The 23207-nt window shown below is 44.9% G+C and overlaps 1 protein-coding gene across 3 annotated transcripts in view; it reads left to right on the top strand.

Moving 5' to 3' along the window:
• LOC146809663 (sulfotransferase 2A1-like) overlaps positions 1-23207 on the top strand; it is a 552792-nt gene that overhangs the window by 89358 nt on the left and 440227 nt on the right. Inside the window, exon 1 of one of the 3 annotated variants that reach the window (XM_085616513.1) lies at positions 8571-8734. The exons of 1 other annotated variant lie outside the window; for it this stretch is intronic. The gene's annotated coding sequence lies outside the window, so the exon portion shown is untranslated. Of the gene's footprint in view, positions 1-8570; positions 8735-23207 lie in introns of those variants that run through there. One more of the 3 variants, XM_085616515.1, reaches the window with a different exon arrangement.

Genomic DNA, 23207 nt, shown 5'->3' with positions numbered 1-23207 from the left:
GGCATCAGGGCGCTTTAAAGCCCACACACTCAGTTTACACAAAATCGAAGTAAAGTTAGGACAGTTGTTTTGAGTTCAATCAAGGCATTGGCTGAGCACAGAAGGAGAGGAGAAGTTCAGGCGAGGTATACAGAGAGCATGGGGTGAAGAGCCTGTCCATGTTGGGAAATTGCTGACCCCCTAATTGAGATGTCTGTTGAGGAGGAAATCCTTTAGCTGTCTCTTAAAGCTCAAGAATGAGCAGGCCGGGACTACACTTCCCACAATGCACTTTGTCAACCCCTAAAATGTCTGGTGGATGCACTCCAGGAGTGGGACTGGAGAAGGGTCAGTTAAGCTCTGTTAACCTGTAGCTGCAGGGAGTCCACAACTCACTCCTTCTTAAAATAAGGCAAAGTGCTCAGAGATGTAGTACCAGTTAGTGCAGCAGGCACAGTCTTCACCAGGCAGGCACTTGAGTGCAGGCCCGGATTCCAGCTGGACAGTCCTACTTCCTCTTGGCATTTCAGGCAGCAGAACTTGAGAGGTTATGCACCTCTCGCATATTTATTGTCGGCTTCTGGGTATCAAGAAATGGACACCTCTGAACAATGAGATGCAGGATGCCTCCTAGGTACATGATCACTTCCTCCAAAGTGTGGCATCTTCTTGCCCCAGAAAGCATTGTTCTTCCAAAATACATGATGGCTGAAATTTCAGCAGAGCAGTGGGAGCTAACTAAACCAACTCTGTGGCTCATTTCCACAGCTTTTATCCCCCTAATTCCTGCAAATTCCTTCCTTAAGCGTACTATCTGGCTGAAGCTCACGGGAGTGAGGGTAGGTAGACCTGGCATTCCCTGCCTGTCCTCCCCTCCTTTGAAGCCTCATGCTTTACAACCTCTCCTCCTTGCCCTGGCATTCCTGTGTAGCTGCTGAGCTCTCTCCAGCAGATAATCTGTCCACTGGACAGCCACTTATTACCTAATCAAGATCGCCTTGCCAAGCCTGTTAGCATTACCAATCAGGGAAGACTGAAAGAAGGCTGGGTTTCAACTTATAGACAAAGTGTTCTAACTTATTTTCTGTACAAGTTATTATAAATTCAACAAGAGCAGTCTGTTGGATTTATCAATACCATTATGTTAAGTCATTGTATTAGATTTTTATATTTTCCTAGCAATAGTTATGCGTCCATAACTTACTGCCATGTTAGCCTATCAAGTATCTACAATGGGGAAAATGAAAGCGCAATTCCTCCCTCATAAGGGTTTATAAAACATCTTATATAAGTCCCTGCCCTTAATTACAGGACCCCCCCCCCACCACCACCACCACTGGAACACCAAGGGGAGACCTAGGGTTGCCTAATAGGGAAAAATTATGTAGATTAATACTGCACAGTGCCCACAGAACTAAAGTTGTCTTTCGAGGGGATTTCCTACACTGGGGAAAAATAAAATGGTCAGTTTTCCCTCACCAGGGTTTACAAAATGTATTTTATTGGTGCCCTGCATATAATTACCTGACCCCCCCCCCCCCCACACACACACACCCCTGGAATGCCTAGGAGAAACCTTGGGGGTACCCGATATGTAACAATAATGAAATCATTTTATAGTGCCCCTGCTACCAAAGTTGAGTTAGCAAGGAATTTTCTTTTTAAAAGAAGTGCTGCAACTCATGACTGCTTTTAAAATTACCTCAGGCTCTCTGCATTGCACGCATGCAAGTGAAAAAAAGGCTGCTGGCCTCTTAACTGCCTGTACCTATTGTATAGTAGGAGCTTATAGGGTAGGTCATGCCAATTATAAGTGTACCTCAATTCATGTGTATGTGTTTAATATAGCACTAGCCCATGGCCTGACTTGCAGGGCTCAGGGCACAGTCACCCACCATTAGCACCAATCAGCACACAAAAAGTGGGGGTGAACAGGCCATAAGGGTGACTTTGTAACATGCCCCCCACCCAAATAAAAAAGATGAGGGGTCACTAACCTGCAAACCAGTAGTTTTAATCGGCTAAGTAAAAAAACCTTGAAAGGCCATCCGCATTGGCATGGGCAACCCCAGGTCTGTTTTCCACTGTGAAGTCCATTCCCTTTAGAGACATGGACCACCTCAATCGCTTTGTATTCTCCCCCCTCATCTGCATAAGCCATCTGAGAGATCTGTGGTCAGTTTGAAAATGAACATGAGTACCAAACAGGTATGGTCTTGGCTTTTTCAGGGGCCAAACCACAGCAAAGGCTTCCCTCTCAATGGCACTCCATCTCTGGGGAGACGTCGCCTGCTGTTGAAGGCAACTGGCTGATCAAGGCCCTTTTCATTCACTTGTGCCAACACTGCCCCAATCCATTGTTCTGAAGCATCTGTCAGAACAACAAATTCCTTTGTGTAGTCAGGTGCCAGCAGCACTGGGGCTGAACTCATAGCATCTTTTAGTGGCAAAGGCCTTGTGGCATTCTGGGGTCCACATTACTTTCTTTGGCCTCTTCTTAGGAGTAAGTCTGGAGAGCAATAATGGTTCCATATTTGTGAACAAATCTTGTATAGTACCCAGTCAAACCAATGAATGCCCTGTCCTGCGTCTGTGTAGTAGGAGCTGTCCAATCTGAAATGGTTCCAATTTTGGTCTGAAAAGGTTGTATATCGCTTCCACCTACCAGGTGACCCAGATGTACCACAGACCTCTGCCCTATGTAGCACTTTCTGGCTTTAATAGACTTGCCTGCTGCATGGCCTGAAATTCCTCCCGCAGATGAATTAGGCGATCTTCCCAAGAACTGTACACAGCTATATCAAGATAAGCTACACTGAACTACTCCAACCCAGACAGGATCATGTTCACCAACCTTTGGAAGGTGTAGGTGCATTCTTTAAACCAAAGGGATTTGCTTTCAACTGGTAATATCCCTCTGATGTGGAGCAAGCTGACCTCTCTGCTTCTTTTGTGAGGCTAATCTGCCAGTAGCTTGAAGTCCAATCAAATGTACTCAGATACTTAACAGCCCTTAACCCTTCAGTGAGTTCATCAGCTCTAGGTATAGGGTGAGCATCAGTCTTAATGGTTGCATTCAGTCCACACAGAACTTTGACTCCTACTTTCCACCCTGGAGATAAGAGTTGGGCACCAACATCACTGGGATAAATTACCCCCAATTCCAGCATCTTAACTACCTCAGCCTTGATGCGGTTTCTGAAATGTTTAGACAACCTTTACAGTTTATATTTGGCTGGTGGGCTGTCACCGGTGTCAATGTTGCCCACTCACCAATCAGTGACACTTGGTGTCAACGAGAACAGACCTGTAAACTGCCCCAGCGCCTGCTTGAAGTCTCTGTGCTACTGATCTTTCACTTTGGCGGAGAGCACAGCTCCCTATACTGACTCATCTTGCACCTTGTTGGAGAGGTGGTAGGGCACTTACTCAGTCTCCTCCTCTACCCCCTCATCTGTGACCATCAACATGGTCATGTCTTCCCTGTCAAAGTAGGGTTTCAATCAGTTGAAATTCAGGACCGCTTGAGGGTTTCTGGGGGTGTTAAGGTCTACCTGGTGATGAGGGCCATCGCTGCTGTAGTAAATTATTGTAGGTGATCAGCTATGTCATTTCATTATGACTAGAGACGTTATGACTAGCCTGCAATAAGGAAATTATACAGGGATATCAGACTCAGATGAATTATAAGATCCTAAATGTCGCTGCAAGGACCCTTTATTATCTTTGTCTAGAATAGATACACTTCATCCACTCATTATCACCAACAAAGTAGGTGGGTTTCTAAGGATTAAACCCCCTCTATCCTCAAACTACCTCTCTGAAATCCAGAGCAAATAGACTGTGTTTTATAACTTACTCTCAGAATAAAAACACCTAGTCACACCCAAACCTCCCTGTGCAGCACTAAGATTTCTATTTACTTTTTGACTCCACTACCCTGGAGCTTTCTTCCCTCTGAAGTACTCTCCAGCGTGTCACTCACATTATCAATCTCTTAAGAAATGGCTCTTCTTACCGGAATCGTTGTAATGAAACTAATTCCAGATTATATCTGTCCCTAAATATATGATACATCTTCATGTTATTATGTTATTGCTTTACAACCATTCTCTTTGAATCCACCCAAAACTGCTAATATCATGCGTTGCTATGTACAGCTTTCCATGCTGATAAGCTTTCTATCTATGAATATAAAAAATATCAACGAAAATAAAACCATGGGTTCTACATAATCTGTAGGTAGCATAGTCCCTGTCGAGCCAAGACTTTCAGCTTCTGAAGTTCTGGACAATCAACAATGTGTCTGTTGACTGAAATTATTTGGAAATGTTTACCTTAAATTTTATTACTGTGAAGACGTAAGTAGGCTTCGACAAAATGTAAGTTGCACTGGCCTAATTTGCTTAATTTCTGGAATTTCGCATTACACTTGTTATGTGAAAATCTCAAACTTGCGCTATTGTGCCAGCTAGTGTAATTAATTGCCATTGGCTGCAAAGATTTACTGCAAATGTGCCATTCACTGTACAAATTTACAGCAAACCTATGGGAACAACAGAGCGCAAGCGGCCTGTTTGCTGTATTTTGGGAGGTTTTATTGTACTTTTTTTTTTTTTTTTTTAAATGCAAAATGTGTTATTGTATCAATAATTGATAGGGTGTATAACTTGCTAAAATAGAGTTCTAAATGATGGTTTTGTATTTTGCATAATTAGAATTTCATGAAAATTTGCTAACATTTTGTGCAATTAAGCTAACGCAAATTGTGCTAATTCGACACAGCCCCAGACTTAAAATACTTCTATCATTGCCTGATAAAACAAACATTATTGTTGAAAGAAGGATTTATAGATACAATACTGCATTCCCGAAGCTTTGATTGAGTCATCCAATCAAATGTGAAGCAAGAGGTTCCACTATTCGTATCATAGCCCATGATTACCATTCCCTCCATTTGGCTTGGACATATGCAAATACCCCTCTGTTGCAAACATTTAGTCAAATTTCAAGCATTGTCAATGCCAATAAGCCTGAGTTTAAAGGACTATTGTATAGTAATGTGAAGCATTACAAGAAGATAGCATGGGAATGGTTCTGTATTTGTGTGGAAGCTAAGAACTGGAGCATAACATTGGTGTAGGATAAATCGTCACTCGGTGGGTGCGGACCGCACCGGGTGACACCATCACATGGGGTGACACCGTTCTACGCGCCTGCTGGCTCGTGTAGCTCCGTGACGTGTATATTCCGAGGCGCTATGCACTGGGAGTGAATATACAGTCATAAATGTTAACGTTCTGGTTCACGACTACATTCCATCTCTGGCAGGCGCGCAACACCCATTGGACTCACGGGGCTTCAGCCCCCCCCCCCCCCCCCCCCGTCGTGTGTGGCAGCCCGGGATGAGACACCTTCCCGGGCAAAAAAGAAGCCGCACCCGAGCACTTCACAGGTCTTTAAAAGACCATTTGCATGTTAATGAGGCCTCGCTGTTGTTTCAGCCCTTCTAAGAGCCCCTGCAGCTCCACTCTGCCTATTGCTTAAAGTTCAGCCCCCCCCCGAAATTTTTGCTCAGCCCCCCCCCGAAATTTTTGCTCAGCCCCCCCCGAAATTTGGCTCTAGTTGCGCCTCTGATCTCTGGTGCCCGAAGCATTGACTTCCAGTGTCTCCGATTGACACATACGTAGTTACTAAAGATAGACCAGGAGCCAGGTGCGCTTCAACTTTTCACCCAGCCTGAGTGTAGCGAGAACTCTCCTCTCTGCCTGTCATTGTGGGCGGAAGACGTGCCCCGAGGCCTCAGGCCGTGTCTGTGCCTGCCGTGCTCTGCCCTCCCTGCCCTGGGGAGCACCCTCTGACATCACGTCACGAAACGCAGGCCTGAACCCACGCCCCACCCACAGGCCCAGCCCACATCGCCCAGAGTCTCACTTTGTTCCAAACGTCACACTTTTAACAAGTTGGTGGTATAACATACATGCCAACATTTCAGAAGAGCAAAGTGGGAGATTTTAAAAAAATAATCGGGAGAATGGGGCCTTGAATCTTGTATGGGCTTTGGAAGTGAGCTGCTGCAGGATCGGACATTTGAAACGCAAATGCACGTTTTGTTCTTACCTTTCAGAAGCATGGAGCGCAATGGCAGGCAGAGAGAGGGTGCTGCAAGTGTTGTGCACTGGCCTGGCAGGTTGCTGGCAGTGCAGACACCCCATCCCCCTGTGCGTCAGCCCGGTCTGAGACAGCTTCCCGGACACACCACACAGCCGCCCCCGAGCACTTCACAGGTCTTTTAAAGACCATTCGCTTGTTAGTGAGGCTTTGTTGGCTTGTCACACCTTCCAGAACCCCTGCATCGCCACTCTTGACTATTGCTGGAATAATTAGCACGTTACACAATACCAAGCCCTGTCAGCTAAAACCTCCGAGGAATCGGGGTTTTGCTTGCAGGAATCGGGAGGCGGGAGACTAGCCTTGAAATCGGTAGTCTCCCGCCTGAATCGGGAGGGTTGGCATGTCTGGTATAATTCTACGTTTTGTTTCCCTTGTTCAATCTAAGAGACATACAAACAATTAAATGCATTGTATGATAAACGGCAAAAACACTTCAGCAGAACTTAAGGACTCGCTCGCAGTGCACCAAGTTTTAATAGCAGAATTCAAACTCTGTTCCTGCTGTCTCAAATAGAGGGTTCCGGGGCTGGATGAGGTGTATCAAGAATATTCCCGATGCTTTGGGCCAGGATCTCGATGTAAGAAGTCAAGGAATGCAATGTGGTTGTGATTTACTAACTAAGGGCAGTGCTTAATTTGTAAATGTATGGGTGCCGGTGCCCACAGCCAGGGCCAGTGGCGTCACTAGGGAGGTGTGGACCACACGGGTGACACCGTTACCGCACTGGGTGACACCAACCCTAGTGACGCCGCTGGGTCAGGGTACAGATGCGCTGTCAAGTCACCCCTGCAAATCTATGTAGGTTAATGACCAAGTTACTTGAAACCACTCACTGTTTCACTGCACTCCCAGGCTGGTGCACTGAAAACTTCAACCAGTCGTTGAGTGTGAATTTCTCAGGGCTATACAGTGGAGCATTGAGCACACCAAATGATCACAAGATACTCTACAGTGGAGCCACTGAAGAGAAAGCACAGGCCTATGGGCTCTGTAGCTCTGTGTACTAATGATTAACCCAGGAGGAGGGCGTGTGCGCCACAAACTAATCACTAGGAGAGGGTCTGACAATCAGTATGGACTAAGAACACACCCGGTACAATCCACCAGAGAGACAATATAGCTCCAACAATCCCAGTCACATCTGCAGTTAACAGGAGCCATCTAAGCTCTCAGGCCCTTTGATAGTGCAGTGTGGATCACACTCACTAGGTCAAACCTATCTGCATTTGGACCACTGTCTGTCTGTTTCCTGCCACATACAATGCCCAGTGATGCGTCACTTCCAGGATTCCTCTGCTGCTCATGAACCCCACCTTGTATGGTCAATGGAGTTTCATTCAAGTCACTACTTATTCTATCCTTAATAATTCCTTTGATGTGGCACTGGGATTATTTGGAATCCAGGGCTGAGCTCTCGCCGAACACATGTATCCTGCTGCTTTAGGTTCCACCCTGCTTGTTGTTGGTCCTGTCATACTGCTATCCCTACTAACCTCTGACGTGTTTCGAGCTGCTAAACATCTCTTTATTAGGTGGGGCAGCTTTTCAGTTATGCCGGAGTAGTTGGAGTCATTTTGGAAATTCTGTGTTACTTTTTGTGACGTGGAATTACCGATAATAATGTAATTACTCCTGCCTGTGTAATTACGGGTAATTTTTTTTTGGGGGGGGGGGGCTGGTCCTACTGCAAGAGGACATTTAGCAAGCGGCCGCTCGCTGTTCGTGTTCTGCTGCATTTAGAGTTATTCCTTTGTGCAAAATGCGTCCTCTGGTCTAATTTGGATGAAATGGTGCATTTTGCGCTAAGTAGTGGGAGTAACAAGGGGGAAAATCCTACCACAAGAGCATATCCAGCTAGAGCGAGCGGCTACTTGCACTTTGTGCTCTGTTGCTTTTAGCACATTTATTAGCACAAAATTAATTTGTGCACTAATAAATGGTGCTAAACGTAGAATTACTCTTTTTGCGTAACTATTCATAATATCAAGGAATTGTTTGGTAATTCCCCTATACTTAATTGCGCAACTTACACCCGCCCCTACACTTGATCTGTAATACCCACCAACCAGTATATGCACCATGACCCACATGTTATGCTGTTCTAAAGTGATGATCCTATGAAATCCTCAAGCACTGAAGTAGCTAATTTAATGCACCTTTGTCAAAATGTGTCCTGAATTCCTCTGTAAATCCCTAACTTGCCACGTTTGTTTTTCTCCTTGTACCTCCGCTCTGTTACCCGCTGTATCAGTGAGTGCCATTGAATGGGCAGACGCCATTGTTCAGCCTTGTTTCAATGGCCTGCAGCAGGCGCGTTATCAGACATGTCTTGGTGTATTATTGTCATTTGTCTGACCTGCTAGGGGGAGGTGCCGCGGTGCTCATGGGTGTGGTTAATAGTTGGAACGCCTGAGGATTCCTGGAAGAGAGCGTGAGAGCCAGCTGCAAGAGCCACAGACGCTTAGGGCTGTCGGCAAGGCGTCAGTGCGGGACAGTCCGTGCCAGGCCAGCAGAGGAAACACTGGCTGAGCCGGACTCCACATACTGAGGTTTCAAATCGCAGCCTAAAGAGTGAAACAGGTTGGTAATCAATGTACTTTTTAACGGGGTACCGAATAATGCGTGTGTTCCTCATTTAATCTTTTTATCTCCTCCCCACCCCCCGTTCCCCCTCCCCGATCCGCTTTCAAGCTGTCATTTGAGGGAGCGAAGAACAGAAATAGTTAATTGATATATAAGTGGAGCATAACATGAAAAGCTGAGAGCATGTAAGTGCTTTTACTCTGGGAAGTCTTTAATAAGATTGTTAGAAGTGTGAGCATGTTAAGTTTTTTTTATTGGGCAAGTTTAATTTCATTGAAGTTGGAATAAAAAGTTTGAAAACCTGCTTTTAAGATACATTACATGGACCTGATTGCTTAGGGTAAAACGATTGCCTAGGCTTGTAGGGAGATACATACTAGCAGTGGAGCCAGAATGCATTTGCCGTCAGTCGATGGGCATGCGGGGGTCGACTTCTCTGATTGCAGATTTTTTAGAAGAGCCTCCTTCGGGACATATGGACGCCAGGAGGCTGGAATACTGAACGTTTGATAGAAAGTGTGGTCCGACCCAGTTTTATGTGCACAAATCCTGCCAAAGCTATCAGTATAGAGAGCATTAGTGCTGGATGGTTGGTGGTGGTGGGCCTGGACCTGGGATCGGGGAGCGGACGCAGGTGGCTGATGGATGCTGGATGGCTCTAGCATGGCATGTATGCACCAAGTGTCTTTCTTGAGGCTGCCTATGACAGGTCTTGAGGTTCTTAAGTTTCTACGTATGTTGGGTGGATTGAGGGAGGGAATCACTGCAGAGTTGTGGTTTCAGTGTAATGGGTGGGAGTGATAGGTGTATATGACACAGATGAAACGCAGCAACAGATTTTGCAAGCATAAGTATGTCACTACAATCTATGTTGGACCACTTGCAGCAGGAAACCGGTATGCACTAGGGAAAGTCAAATTAGGTCAAAGCACTCCTCAACAGATCGACTGTATCATGGTATTTTGAAGGTCATAATAATTTTCCGAATATTCAGAATGTATTTCCCTCTTTAAATAGGGGCAGAACCGATATAGCTGACTGCCAAGGGACGGATTTCCACCGTGGGTTGAACCTGTGTTTGCAAAAAGTTAGAGGCAGCGTTGCTTTTCCCCCCCTCTTACAATAGTCCTTCAAGGGCAGTTTACATTTTAGTTTTCAGTAATCCAATACATATGGAGTCAATATTTAGATACCTCAGTGTGAACTCAGACTTTGTGGCGCGCTATTTGATGCAACAAGGATTTCTAAGTGAGGAGCATTTCACATTAGTTCAGGGTCTATGTTCTCAATATAGATGACCCAGAATTTTTGTGACAATGTGATCTTAGTTTGCATGAGGAATGACCCTCACGCCATATTTTGGAGAGGCAATTTTAATATCAAGGTGGTAATATTGATCCAGCGCAAGATTGGGAAAATGGGGAACAACATATACCGATATCCTCTCTGCATAGCAGACCCGTCGTCACACACACTCATTCATACACACATTCATTGGTGGGGCCCATAACACCAACTTTACACACGTCACCATTCACGAGTCTGCACACACAGGAGGGTTGAGTAATTCAAGCGCTGGACATATGGGGGAAACACCTATAGGGAGAGAAAAGTTATTTCTACAAAATATACATCAACATCCGTCGCCTATAGATCCCTAATCTCAAACATCAAGGCACTCCACCCACTTGGTCGGCGGATCAATTAGTTGGATTGGTTGATGGTGATTTAGAACCAGCTAAAACACTTTTTAAGACTCAGAATCCTTATTTTCCCTTAATAAAAAACCACAACTCATATTTCTTGTTAATCAATTTTGTTTATCTAAATCTTCATAATGTTTTATATTTGCATTTGTCTCATCAAAGTTTTGAATTTCTAGATCAATTCAAGTAAATCGCAGAACACCATATTTACCTAATCTGGCTATTTGAAGTCCTCTAATTCATTGGCTCTGCATAACCGTATTTGTCGTGAATTGTCCGAATAAAGCAGGCCAAAGCTCAAAGTTCGGCACGGTACAGTCCCCAATTTTATCAAAGGACCAGAAATCGTGCAAGCATCTATCATAGCCCGTGGAGTTGGAAAAAGTTTGCAGTCATCAACGGTCAGGCAGCATCTGGACCATCAGGAAAAGCGTCACAAATTTCTCATTAATGGACGAAAGAGTGACGACGACCTCTCTATTTTACCACCTTTTTTTATAATGATTTTAGGTTAAGAAGATACATTTTTAGGCCAAGAACAGTGGTGTTTGGCTGGTTGGGATCGTCCGATTCTTATTCCCAGGTTCTCAGTACAGTTCGAGGGGTGAGGTCACTTGTTAGCTAACGTGTCGGCTTGTTACGGTTTACTGTAAGGTTGATTGTTCCCTCATCTTGGCTGACCACCAAATTCATATCCTTGAATGGGAACATGATGAGCAAAGGTCTCCAAGAGGTTCACGATACTGTTCGCACTTGCGCAGGTCACTTCGCGCCTCATGAGACAGTGGCCACTTCTGCGTGCGATGTCAGCAGCCATATTGGATTAGGCCCAGATGTCAATTTAAGCGGAACAAACCCAAAAGAATAATTAATACATAGAAATGGTAATTCTAATGTTATCCCCTTACTAATCCCTCTATGTGCTTGTATTTATCAAGCATTTAGCGACATTAAAGCCATTATATTCTCCTTTTCCGATCCTCCAGGACGGTGCAACTTCACAAAGGCAACATATATCATGCGATATTCTATTACCACATATACTATTCATTAATATGCGTACAGATTTTAGTTATAAAATTATTAAGCCATGCAGATAACAAATCCCATGTGTAGTTTAAGTTTCAATAATGTTGATTAGTATACATGTAACACTCGTTTAATAGTATTATAGTTAATGGATTATATGATTAGTATTTTCATGTAAGAATAGAAGGGGTATACAAAATTGTACACTACCTGCTCCATCAATCCCCCCTTTGGTGATTATATCACCACAATACCTAACAATTTGTAAAATTGATTATAAAAGAAATGAATTCACATTTTATTAGGTCACATTTCTGTTTCCCCAATTTCTTCTCCTCTTGCTTTTCTATACATACTATCTTTCATTTCTTCTAATTCCACTTTGTCAAATTCTCTTTCTCGTCTTTTATTCTCTCTCTCTTTCAAAGTTTTTCTCTTGAAATCTTTCTGTGTTTTCTTTCTTTTGCAACAAAAACATCCTAGTCTTAAAATTAATACTAGAAAAACCACACAGGTTAATGGAAATAGGATCTTACGTATAAATGTACTACCTAATTTTAATAGGAAATCTTTAATAGAAGATAATTTCATTCCAATCTTTTCCCAAACACCTTCAACCTCCAGTGGTGCAATTTCCTCATGCGAATCAGTCATATTTTTAATGTATGTCTTTAGATCTTGACTTTCGTCAGGAATATAAGTACCACAATGTTGAACTTTCAGCATTCCACAGACTCCACCCTCTTTTGCCAAAATTATATCAAGGGCAAGTCGAGTTTGCATTACCATGGCACGCATGGCAACCATTTCTGTATTTACCAATAAAACTCCTCCAGCGGTGCTTGTTGACAAGCGATCCACTACTGTTGATAATTTTCTAACTTTGTGTGCATTCAGAGATATTCTGACTGCTGGTATCAATGCTCCAAAAATATCTCCCACAATTTCTGACCAAGATTCTCTTTTTCTACGTGTTAGTTTACTACCTAACTAATGTACACCATCTCTTGCCCTTCCCACATGGAATATCTTCGGGAAAACCAGGCCTACATAACATGTGCCGTACCAATGGTCTGGTAAACGATAATATGCTTTGTTCCCACAGATAAAATATAATCCAGGAAAAACTGGATCATTTCCTCCTTTAAATGCCCATCCACCCATGATTCGATATGTATCATGGCAATCACTTGTGCCTACAAAATAATTATCATATACAGTTTGATTTCTTCTAATGCACAACTTTCCTTTCTGGGGTCAGTCTAATGCCACTGTTGGACTAGCTTCTCCTTTCAAATGTTTTTCTCTTTCAACATCCCAAACTGTCTTTTCTTCTTCTCCTTCAGGTATTTTCCTTTGCATCTTTAATCTCCTTTCTTCAACCATATCTAAGAAAATCCTTTCCTCCTTCTTTAAGCTGCAAGTTAGATTATTTCTAAATATGGACTCTAATGTTAGTTCTTTAGTTTCTAAGAAAAATTCACCTAATACCTTGGCAGGCTTCACTTTATTCAATTTGTTAACTACAGGTACTTGTGAAAATATGTTATCTACATCTGAAAAATAATATTCTAATTTCCCTATTTTGTAAAACGAACTTGCTATTAAACTACATGTTATTCCATATGTTATTGGGAGATGATGATATGTCACTCCGTCAGACATGGATGCAGGTAACTGCATGCAGACGTAGCAGTCCCTCATGTCCATCGTCTTTACATATTCATATAGTAATTTTGAAAATACATTGTTAGAAAAATCATTTATAGACCTATCTTTATGTAAATAATTTCTATCTATTTTAATAGGATATATTTTCTGAGTCTTTTCTACATTAGTTTTATTTTCACTATGTCCTTCTATTGTTTCTTTTTTAAAAAATTTTTTAAAATATTTTTATTTTATACTTTCACCAATGCACATTTAATACATTAATTTGATCATTAGCACAACATAATCCTTTTATACATTTTATACAAAATATATTTCAACTAATCAAGCCTGACCGATCCCTAATTCAGGTATTACCCACTTACCCTATCCCCTCCCTCCACCGCGCTAGAGGCTCCCAAATTCTTACACCCAGGGCTCTCCCTGCTCTGCCCTTTTTTGCATATATAGGTTTTTCCAAATTAAATGTAGCGATTTAAATTTGCTAGCCATAATCGCATGGGCGGAGGGGATTTATCTAACCAAGCCCTGGCTAAGATTAGTCTATACACCGCCATTGCCATAAAGACAAATTCCCTCTCTACATTACTACTTCCATTGTGACCTATTCCGAACAAAATCCGCGAGGGGGATAGGGAGATCTGTAACCCTAAAGCCCTATCCAGAAAAACCTCTATATCCCTGATTAAAGTATGTAGTTGCGGACAGGTGGCAAACATATGTACTATATCTGCGTCGAGTGCACTGCATCTAGGGCAGCTAATCCCAGTTGTACCCCCCCATTTAGCAATTCTGGCAGGCGTATGGTATAGTGAAAATAGGGTTTTATAGTGCTAGGATTGTAGAGGAGCTGAGCATAAGATATTACAACCCAAATCCAACGACTCCTGAAAATCCTCTATTTCCCCACCAAGCTTCTCAGCCCACTTATGCCTATATTTATCGAGATCGTCCACTTTAGTTTTAACTAATAGCGCATACACTGACCTAATAGTATGAAAACCACCCATAATTAAAGTCTCCAAAAAATCATCAGCCTTATAACCTGCTGAGCCACCCCGTTTATCACCCAAAAAGCTTCTAATTTGTAGATACTTAAAGTCTCTCCTATTCAAATCATATTTGTTTGCAAGTCCATCAAACAGTACAACACCCTCAGCATCTCTTAAATCCCCAATTTGGTTGAATCCTTTTTGATTCCATTCGGCCATAACTGTATCCGAGAAAATCTCTTGGGGAAACGACTTATTGTTATACAATTTAACATATCTATTATATCTACCAAGTCCCGTCTTCCTCAGAAAAGCCTTTCATACATTTATGGCCGCGTTGAGAGTCCTGAACTGCTTCCTTCTAAGGTGCCCAAAGTCAGTATACTATAAAAAGCAATTTTCTGTCTCTTGTCCCAACAGAATTGCATAGACATCTGTAGATGAGGAAGTAGTTTTCTGGAGCATCCCCCCTCCTCCAATTAGACCCTGCATATATTGAAGAGCGGTTGCTTCTATTGTTTCTAGTGTAACCTTAAACGAAATCATTAAAGCCAACACACTCCATAGAAGCATTCCTGTACAACAACACATTTTAAACCATCTTCTAAGAAATACACATTTAGTTTTTCTACTTTCTGGGTGACTGCTTGCTACTTACTGGCATTTTCCCTGGATTTTGGAAGTACCTGCACGATCCTTGCTGCCCCGACTGTTTGTTGACCTTTGTTTCCTCCCGCCGCCGCTGCTTCTGTCATTCCCGCGCAGCCGCCGAGTGGGGGAAACTACATCTCCCAGAAGCCCCGATGCCCACACCAACGCGCCCCGTGGCGCATAAAGTTGTGAGAGCCCTGCGGAGGAGCGGGTGACTGCTTGCTACTTACTGGCATTTTTCCCTGGATTTTGGAAGTACCTGCACGATCCTTGCTGCCCCGACTGTTTGTTGCCCTTTGTTTCCCCCCGCCGCCACTGCTGCTGTCATTCCCGCGCGGCCGCCGAGTGGGGGAAACTACATCTCCCAGAAGCCCCGCTGCCCACGCCCACACCAATGCGCCCGGTGGCGCATACAGTTGTGAGAGCCTTGCGGAGGAGCGGGTGACTGCTTTCTACTTACTGGCATTTTCCCTGGATTTTGGAAGTACCTGCACGATCCTTGCTGCCCCGACTGTTTGTTCCCTTTGTTTCCCCCCCCGCCGCCGCTGCTGCTGCCATTCCCACGCGTCCGCCGAGTGGGGGAAACTACATCTCAAAGAAACCCCGCTGCCCACGCCCACACCTACGCGCCCGGTGGCGCATAAAGTTGTGAGAGCCCTGTGGAGGAGCGGGTGACTGCTTGCTACTTACTGGCATTTTTCCCTGGATTTTGGAAGTACCTGCATGATCCTTGCTGCCCTGACTGTTTGTTGCCCTTTGTTTCCCCCCGCCGCCGCTGCTGCTGTCATTCCCGCGCGGCCGCCGAGTGGGGGAAACTACATCTCCCAGAAGCCCCGCTGCCCACGCCCACACCAACGTGCCCGGTGGCGCATAAAGTTTTGAGAGCCCTGCGGAGGAGCAGGTGACTGCTTGCTACTTACTGGCATTTTTCCCTGGATTTTGGAAGTACCTGCACGATCCTTGCTGCCCCGACTGTTTGTTGCCCTTTGTTTCCCCCCGCCGCCGCTGCTGCTGTCATTCCCGCGCGGCCGCCGAGTGGGGGGAAACTATATCTCCCAGAAGCCCCACTGCCCACGCCCACACCAACGCGCCCGGTGGCGCATAAAGTTGTGAGAGCCCTCCCGCGTCGTGGGACGCGCGCGGGCGACGCCGGGCTAAGACCGGGCAAAGGACGGGCCGTCTGTGGCCGTCCAGGGCTGGCCAAGGCTGGGCTGGGCTACCTCCCTTGGCTCCAGTATTCTGTGGACAGTGAAGGAAGATCATACATTGTTCGTGTATTGGGTGTCGTTACCTTGGGACATTTGGTTATTCATGCATGCTAATCCAGCTGTAACACACAATATGATCACCAGGTTAAAAACTGGTAGATCATCGCTGGCGGGTGGGTTTGTGCAAGGGACCCTGGACCAGTTCATCACAAGGGCCGCTTCAGTTTTAGAACACGAAATTGCGCTCACTGAGCTGCGCTTATCTGCCGAGCTGTCAAATAAACGTTCCTCACTGGGACACCTCCAGTTAGCGACTACACCATCTAATCATGTTATTATTACAGAACGAACAAGCGAGATAGGTATTCCCCCACAGTTACAAGATTTAACAGAGCCATTAATTAGTAGCAGGGAAATAAACCCTATAGATACCAGTATAGGCTCTCAAATTGACATCTCCAATGAGGAACATACATTAGGGACTCTTAATAAGCCTCCTAACAAGAAGGCTACTGCAAAAATACCTGGCCCGGTTTCCCCAATAAAAAGGAAACGTGGTAGGAAAAATTCAAAAGGAAGCCGAGTTAAAAAATCTAAATTACTCTCAAACCCTAATAAAACCACAGGTCCTACAGACAGTAAATCTGCCCAAGACCATATAACTGCTCAGTTTCAACAAGATCTAACGAGCAATATAGAACAATTGGTTAGATCCTTACTGTTACCTCTCATCGAAAGAGTAAAAAGAATGGCGGAGCTATTGGGGTCCATTCAAGATACTGGCATTACCAATACAAACTTACTTAAGGAACTGTCAGCAAATAGGCCTAATTTAATTCGCCCCGACGATAGTGCCAAATTTATTTAAATCTGCACAGTGTACAGTTTCGTCACCTTCTGCACACAATAGCATTTTAGCTAAACAGCCTACGATCCTAAATTCGAAGCCCACATTATTCAGTCAAGTAGGTGATAGAGGGCAAGTTAATAAGCAGCAGGGGATTGAACAAGGATACAACACTAGGAGACCTAATCCGGCTAAACATCTTAAAGGCCCAGTTCACCACATAGATCTTCCACCGGAGGCAGTACCTTATGTCATTGTACTCCCAGGGGTTCCAGAGTCAACAGAGGGGAAATTTGAAGGTCACCAGAACCTTAAAAACAAGGTAGTGCACTGGTTACGAGCGAATAGACCGTTACCCTCCAATATAGACAGAGAAATCCTTCATGTTAGGTGACTGGGATGGGTGGGCCAAAGACCCAAGGATCTACATGGGGACATCATTATTATTAATTTTAAGGACTTTAGGGCGACTAATTACTTAAGAGATTGGTATTCTGAGGGCCACAAGAGTGGTATATCCACCCGAGACCTAAGCTACTTTTACCCAAGGGCCCTAGTAGGAAATCCCCTGAGACCAAGACATCAGATGGCCAGGCCTAGGGTGGCGCCTACGTTAAATATCGCCACCTCTAATCGCTACGCCTCCCTTTCTGGCTTGGAGGGGGTGGATTGACTCTCAACCAAGACCATAGAGTATGTGAGGGAAAATAAGAGACCTGCAAGTATTGGTGACAATAGAATATATAGGGAAGATTGTCAAACCAAAACCAACTCCAGAGAGGGCCAACCTGATACCCCTGCCAAGTCGACCTATAAGGGCCAATTGATTATTTCCTGGAACTTAGCGGGACTTAAAGATAAGGTGGCCCGCCCAGAATGGCTGGAGATTGTAAATAAACACAACATTCTGTGTTTTCAGGAAACCTGGATGATCTGCGTCGAGTGCACTGCATCTAGGGCAGCTAATCCCAGTTGTACCCCCCCATTTAGCAATTCTGGCAGGCGTATGGTATAGTGAAAATAGGGTTTTATAGTGCTAGGATTGTAGAGGAGCTGAGCATAAGATATTACAACCCAAATCCAACGACTCCTGAAAATCCTCTATTTCCCCACCAAGCTTCTCAGCCCACTTATGCCTATATTTATCGAGATCGTCCACTTTAGTTTTAACTAATAGCGCATACACTGACCTAATAGTATGAAAACCACCCATAATTAAAGTCTCCAAAAAATCATCAGCCTTATAACCTGCTGAGCCACCCCGTTTATCACCCAAAAAGCTTCTAATTTGTAGATACTTAAAGTCTCTCCTATTCAAATCATATTTGTTTGCAAGTCCATCAAACAGTACAACACCCTCAGCATCTCTTAAATCCCCAATTTGGTTGAATCCTTTTTGATTCCATTCGGCCATAACTGTATCCGAGAAAATCTCTTGGGGAAACGACTTATTGTTATACAATTTAACATATCTATTATATCTACCAAGTCCCGTCTTCCTCAGAAAAGCCTTTCATACATTTATGGCCGCGTTGAGAGTCCTGAACTGCTTCCTTCTAAGGTGCCCAAAGTCAGTATACTATAAAAAGCAATTTTCTGTCTCTTGTCCCAACAGAATTGCATAGACATCTGTAGATGAGGAAGTAGTTTTCTGGAGCATCCCCCCTCCTCCAATTAGACCCTGCATATATTGAAGAGCGGTTGCTTCTATTGTTTCTAGTGTAACCTTAAACGAAATCATTAAAGCCAACACACTCCATAGAAGCATTCCTGTACAACAACACATTTTAAACCATCTTCTAAGAAATACACATTTAGTTTTTCTACTTTCTGGGTGACTGCTTGCTACTTACTGGCATTTTCCCTGGATTTTGGAAGTACCTGCACGATCCTTGCTGCCCCGACTGTTTGTTGACCTTTGTTTCCTCCCGCCGCCGCTGCTTCTGTCATTCCCGCGCAGCCGCCGAGTGGGGGAAACTACATCTCCCAGAAGCCCCGATGCCCACACCAACGCGCCCCGTGGCGCATAAAGTTGTGAGAGCCCTGCGGAGGAGCGGGTGACTGCTTGCTACTTACTGGCATTTTTCCCTGGATTTTGGAAGTACCTGCACGATCCTTGCTGCCCCGACTGTTTGTTGCCCTTTGTTTCCCCCCGCCGCCACTGCTGCTGTCATTCCCGCGCGGCCGCCGAGTGGGGGAAACTACATCTCCCAGAAGCCCCGCTGCCCACGCCCACACCAATGCGCCCGGTGGCGCATACAGTTGTGAGAGCCTTGCGGAGGAGCGGGTGACTGCTTTCTACTTACTGGCATTTTCCCTGGATTTTGGAAGTACCTGCACGATCCTTGCTGCCCCGACTGTTTGTTCCCTTTGTTTCCCCCCCCGCCGCCGCTGCTGCTGCCATTCCCACGCGTCCGCCGAGTGGGGGAAACTACATCTCAAAGAAGCCCCGCTGCCCACGCCCACACCTACGCGCCCGGTGGCGCATAAAGTTGTGAGAGCCCTGTGGAGGAGCGGGTGACTGCTTGCTACTTACTGGCATTTTTCCCTGGATTTTGGAAGTACCTGCATGATCCTTGCTGCCCTGACTGTTTGTTGCCCTTTGTTTCCCCCCGCCGCCGCTGCTGCTGTCATTCCCGCGCGGCCGCCGAGTGGGGGAAACTACATCTCCCAGAAGCCCCGCTGCCCACGCCCACACCAACGTGCCCGGTGGCGCATAAAGTTTTGAGAGCCCTGCGGAGGAGCAGGTGACTGCTTGCTACTTACTGGCATTTTTCCCTGGATTTTGGAAGTACCTGCACGATCCTTGCTGCCCCGACTGTTTGTTGCCCTTTGTTTCCCCCCGCCGCCGCTGCTGCTGTCATTCCCGCGCGGCCGCCGAGTGGGGGGAAACTATATCTCCCAGAAGCCCCACTGCCCACGCCCACACCAACGCGCCCGGTGGCGCATAAAGTTGTGAGAGCCCTCCCGCGTCGTGGGACGCGCGCGGGCGACGCCGGGCTAAGACCGGGCAAAGGACGGGCCGTCTGTGGCCGTCCAGGGCTGGCCAAGGCTGGGCTGGGCTACCTCCCTTGGCTCCAGTATTCTGTGGACAGTGAAGGAAGATCATACATTGTTCGTGTATTGGGTGTCGTTACCTTGGGACATTTGGTTATTCATGCATGCTAATCCAGCTGTAACACACAATATGATCACCAGGTTAAAAACTGGTAGATCATCGCTGGCGGGTGGGTTTGTGCAAGGGACCCTGGACCAGTTCATCACAAGGGCCGCTTCAGTTTTAGAACACGAAATTGCGCTCACTGAGCTGCGCTTATCTGCCGAGCTGTCAAATAAACGTTCCTCACTGGGACACCTCCAGTTAGCGACTACACCATCTAATCATGTTATTATTACAGAACGAACAAGCGAGATAGGTATTCCCCCACAGTTACAAGATTTAACAGAGCCATTAATTAGTAGCAGGGAAATAAACCCTATAGATACCAGTATAGGCTCTCAAATTGACATCTCCAATGAGGAACATACATTAGGGACTCTTAATAAGCCTCCTAACAAGAAGGCTACTGCAAAAATACCTGGCCCGGTTTCCCCAATAAAAAGGAAACGTGGTAGGAAAAATTCAAAAGGAAGCCGAGTTAAAAAATCTAAATTACTCTCAAACCCTAATAAAACCACAGGTCCTACAGACAGTAAATCTGCCCAAGACCATATAACTGCTCAGTTTCAACAAGATCTAACGAGCAATATAGAACAATTGGTTAGATCCTTACTGTTACCTCTCATCGAAAGAGTAAAAAGAATGGCGGAGCTATTGGGGTCCATTCAAGATACTGGCATTACCAATACAAACTTACTTAAGGAACTGTCAGCAAATAGGCCTAATTTAATTCGCCCCGACGATAGTGCCAAATTTATTTAAATCTGCACAGTGTACAGTTTCGTCACCTTCTGCACACAATAGCATTTTAGCTAAACAGCCTACGATCCTAAATTCGAAGCCCACATTATTCAGTCAAGTAGGTGATAGAGGGCAAGTTAATAAGCAGCAGGGGATTGAACAAGGATACAACACTAGGAGACCTAATCCGGCTAAACATCTTAAAGGCCCAGTTCACCACATAGATCTTCCACCGGAGGCAGTACCTTATGTCATTGTACTCCCAGGGGTTCCAGAGTCAACAGAGGGGAAATTTGAAGGTCACCAGAACCTTAAAAACAAGGTAGTGCACTGGTTACGAGCGAATAGACCGTTACCCTCCAATATAGACAGAGAAATCCTTCATGTTAGGTGACTGGGATGGGTGGGCCAAAGACCCAAGGATCTACATGGGGACATCATTATTATTAATTTTAAGGACTTTAGGGCGACTAATTACTTAAGAGATTGGTATTCTGAGGGCCACAAGAGTGGTATATCCACCCGAGACCTAAGCTACTTTTACCCAAGGGCCCTAGTAGGAAATCCCCTGAGACCAAGACATCAGATGGCCAGGCCTAGGGTGGCGCCTACGTTAAATATCGCCACCTCTAATCGCTACGCCTCCCTTTCTGGCTTGGAGGGGGTGGATTGACTCTCAACCAAGACCATAGAGTATGTGAGGGAAAATAAGAGACCTGCAAGTATTGGTGACAATAGAATATATAGGGAAGATTGTCAAACCAAAACCAACTCCAGAGAGGGCCAACCTGATACCCCTGCCAAGTCGACCTATAAGGGCCAATTGATTATTTCCTGGAACTTAGCGGGACTTAAAGATAAGGTGGCCCGCCCAGAATGGCTGGAGATTGTAAATAAACACAACATTCTGTGTTTTCAGGAAACCTGGATGGTCCACGAGATCCATTTATTGGGATATCAAACTTTCAACACTCCTGCCGTTGTTAGAAATAAAGGGGGCTTATGCACCTATATATCCAATGCATCAGGGACTACAGTGAGGAAGTTTATTTCGGCAGAATGCTACCAGATTTTATTGGTTAACTGGTCGTGCTTAAAGAATATGGCCATTATAAATTTTTATAACAACGCCCATGCATTGCATTGGGAAGAGTTAATAACTAGCCTCAGCAGAGCATTAAGGGAGCTAGAAAAAACCGGAGATGGGGATCTGGCCCTTTTATGGGTGGGCGACTTTAATTGCCTCCTCTGCACCAGTTATGTTACCGGTACTTGTCATCTAGCCGAGGATAGGGAAGATATACCAACTCATTTCGGTCACACTAGGTTGGGGGATTTGTTAAACTCCTTGATATGTGAATTTGATTTGTGTTATATTAATGAAAGTTGCTCGCCAGCGGTGGAATTCAAACCAACATATAATGGGAGAGGGGCAAACTCTAATTGATTTTGCCCTTCTATCCTCCAGATATTGATCATTAGTCTTGTTGTGGGAGACACTTGATGCGGCCCTTAGTGATCACTATCCCCTTTCTTTTTGCTTGGCAAAAAAGGGATTAGAACCAACTCTCGAGGGGATTTATAACACCTCGATAAACTTGGCTAGCACTAATGGCTATAGCATTAACTGGGCTAAAGTGGACCCAAAGGTCTTTATGCATAAACTGGTTACTAAAGTCTTTGATCAGTTCCAAATTTGTCTCTCTCTGCCTGAAAACAAACAGCAAGTCCTTGATGCCTTCCGGGAAATAACATCTGAAATCAAAAAATTGTTGACCAGAGAACATAAATCCCGTACCCACAAAGTGAAGAGCTGATTTGATAAAGACTGCTCTAAGGCGCATCAAAATTTGAAAGCGGCCCTGCACGAAATTCCTAGATCTCCGTTACTGATAAGACAAACCCGGAAACAGTATAGGGCTACGTTAGTCAGAAGGAAAGTGCTAAAAAATGAAATCTGGCAGAACCTCGACGGGGCTTGTATACAAAGACAATGTAGCCTTCTGGAGGGCTGTTAATGCCCCTTTCTTGTCAGACAGAGAAACAGATATCATCGATATAGCTATATCTGGGGATACATGGGTTAAGCACTTTACTAACTTGTACAAAAACCCTAATGCCCCTGAGACCGATAACATTGTAGATAAATGGAAATGCCTAAAGTCATTCCCACTGGGGGTTGTTTTCGAACATGTGGAGGTCATCAAGGCAATCAAGGATGGTGCACCCGGTAAAGCACCGGGACCTGACGGTGTCCCGATTGACCTATACAAATTCGAATTATCTTTATGGTCGCCCCTATTAACCAATGTTCTAAATTGTGCAAATGCGTCTGGCTTTATCTTCACATGGCCAGAAGCGGTGGTCATACCTATCTTCAAAAAAGGGGATAGGAATAACCCCGTCTGTTATCGACCAATATCCCTTCTGGATGCCTTAATGAAGGTCGCGGGCAGAATTATTCT

The sequence above is a fragment of the Triturus cristatus genome, chromosome 7, assembly GCF_964204655.1.
Source record: "Triturus cristatus chromosome 7, aTriCri1.1, whole genome shotgun sequence".
Taxonomy (NCBI): domain Eukaryota; kingdom Metazoa; phylum Chordata; class Amphibia; order Caudata; family Salamandridae; genus Triturus; species Triturus cristatus.
Note: the sequence above shows the minus strand (reverse complement) of the source record. Positions and strands in the feature narration are given on the sequence as shown.